Raw genomic sequence first — 2,500 nt, 5'->3', positions numbered from 1 at the left:
GGCTTGCCTTGGGATGCCTTAGGCTTGCCCATGGGCGCCTTGGCATGCCTTAGGCTTGCCTTGGCTTGCCTTGGCCGTGCCTAGGCCGAGCCTTGCATGCCCAAGACGTGCCTTTGGCTTGCCCATGGGCGCCTTGGCATGCCTTGGCCTGGCCATGGGCGTGCCTTGGCATGCCTTTGGCTTGCCCATGGGCGCCTTGGTATGCCTTGAACGTGCCTTTGGCCTGCCTTGGCATGCCTTTGGCTTGCCTTGGCCTAGCCATGTGCGTGCCGGGGCATGCCTTGGCCGAGCCTTGCATGCCCAAGACGTGCCTTTGGCTTGCCTTGGCATGCCTTTGGCTTGCCTTGGCCGTGCCTAGGCATGCCTTTGGCTTGCCCATGGGCGCATTGGCATGCCTTGGCCGTGCCTTTTGCTTGCCCATGGGCGCCTTGGCATGCCTTGGCCTGGCCATGGGCGTGCCTAGGCATGCCTTTGGCTTGTCTTGGCCGAGCTTTGGCATGCCTTGGACGTGCCTTGGCCTGGCCATGGGCGCCTTGGCATGCCGTTGGCTTGCCCATGGGCGTGCCTTGGCATGCCTTTGGCTTGCCCATGGGCGCCTTGGCATGCCTTGGGCTGGCCATGGGCGTGCCTTGGCAAGCCTTGGCCTGACCATGGGCGTGCCTTGGCATGCCCTAGACGTGCCTTTGGCTTGCCTTGGCCGTGCCTTTGGCTTGCTTTGGCCGTGCCTAGGCATGCCTTTGGCTTGCCCATGGGCGCCTTGGCATGCCTTGGCCTGGCCATGGGCGTGCAACTTTGGGGCAGTATACTCGGGTCGTTGTGCAAGAAACCAAGTCGTTGGGCAAGCTTCGTATGCAACATGGGGGAGGGGCTTTGGTTTCTCGTACGTTGAACCTCCATATTTTAGCTTGGTAGCCAACTTTGCCCAGGCATGGGCGCTCAACACCCACCCCTTCCCTATATATGCATTCTGAACAATTAGCATAGTGACAGAAACAGATATTAAATTTTTGAGGAATCATAATTTTTGAAAACCCTACCAAACGAGTTCGGATTGACACGAAATTTGGCGTGGGGCATCGGGACATTGAAATATGAGTTTCCCAAAAAAAAAATTTTGGTTTTCGGGTCGGGACGGGCCGCTTGGTGGGCCCGGTTGGTCCGTAAGGCCTTTGGTGGGGGCAAGGTGTCCAAACGGGGTTGGATCGACACGAGGCTCTGTGAGGGTACTCGTGACCATGAGATATGACTGTCCAAGAGAAATGAACCCCCTTTCGTGTCGTGAAGGGCCCGCGGGCCGGGCTTGGTGGGCCCGTGGGCCTGTTTTGGGCAACTCCGCTTTAATGACACGAGGCGTTGCGTCCGGGACATGAGAGGAAACTTTATGAGCGGTTTATGGGGTCGGGGTTGGTAACCTCATGTTTTCGGGTCAACACGTTGACCGTGTCGTGCTCGGGCCCTCGACGTCACCACAAGTTTCACGAAAATGGGACTTGTAGCGGGGAAGCATTATCATGGGTATAGGTGGTGTGTTATGGAATCGTTAGTCGGTCACGATCGTTAGTCAGTCATGTGTTTAAAACGTAGATCCGTGTCGTGCTCGGACCCGAATGCGGACCGGGCTCGCTCGACATCAACGTTCCAGGTTTTTTTACAGAATGGGTCGACGTTAACGGGTATGGAATCATGACATCATGTCTTCGGGTTAACCCGAAGCCGATGGACCGTAACAGGTTTGTCGAACAGCGTGCTAACCTTACCGGGCAGCGGGCCAGGTTTGCCGGGCAACGTGGATACTTTACCGGGCAACGCCGACATTTTATCGGGTAACGTGCTAACCTTACCGGGCAACGTGCCCAGGTTACCGGCAACGTGCCGTGCATTTATCGGGTAACGTGCCAGGTTTACCGGCCAGCTTTGGTTTTGCAAGTCATTGTGGCCAGGTTATCGGGCGACGTGACTTGCGAACATGAGAGGAAACTTTATGACCAGCTTATCGGGTAAAGTGCCAGGATTACAGGCCAGTTTGCTAAATGTCATGTGGTGATTGTATAAAACAATATAATCATGGTGGATATACACATTCATAGCATTGCAGCTACTTGTGCCTCGTATCCACAGAACTTCACAGTTAAGCGTGCTTCGTCTAGAGTAGTACTAGGATGGGTGACCCCACTGGGAAGTCTTGATTCTTTTATTTTTTTACCTTTTGGGAAATGTATAAATGAATAAGCTAATGCTTCTATTTCGGTTGCGATCATACCAGCACTAATGCACCGGATCCCATCAGAACTCCGCAGTTAAGCGTGCTTGGGCGAGAGTAGTACTAGGATGGGTGACCCCCTGGGAAGTCCTCGTGTTGCAACCCTTTTTTTTGATACTTTTATGTTTTTGTGCATGACTTGGTGCCATGTTTGGGTTGAGTTGTTTTGTGCATTTCCAACTTTCTCGCAAAAGTTCAAGACACGTGCCATTTCAACTTGGTGCCGCGCCAACACTTGTA

General features: G+C 54.0%; 1 non-coding gene across 1 annotated transcript; it reads left to right on the top strand.

The window, feature by feature from the left end:
- The first annotated feature begins 2,246 nt into the window (after positions 1–2,246).
- Positions 2,247–2,365, top strand: LOC143605413 (5S ribosomal RNA). The gene has a single exon (XR_013148525.1). It is a non-coding gene; the product is annotated as a 5S ribosomal RNA (ribosomal RNA).
- Positions 2,366–2,500: the final 135 nt, after the last annotated feature.

This window comes from Bidens hawaiensis, unplaced genomic scaffold, assembly GCF_021521415.1.
Source record: "Bidens hawaiensis isolate Kalapana, Puna unplaced genomic scaffold, B.hawaiensis_p1.1 tig00069291_1, whole genome shotgun sequence".
In the NCBI taxonomy this organism is placed as follows: Eukaryota; Viridiplantae; Streptophyta; class Magnoliopsida; order Asterales; family Asteraceae; genus Bidens; species Bidens hawaiensis.
Note: the sequence above shows the minus strand (reverse complement) of the source record. Positions and strands in the feature narration are given on the sequence as shown.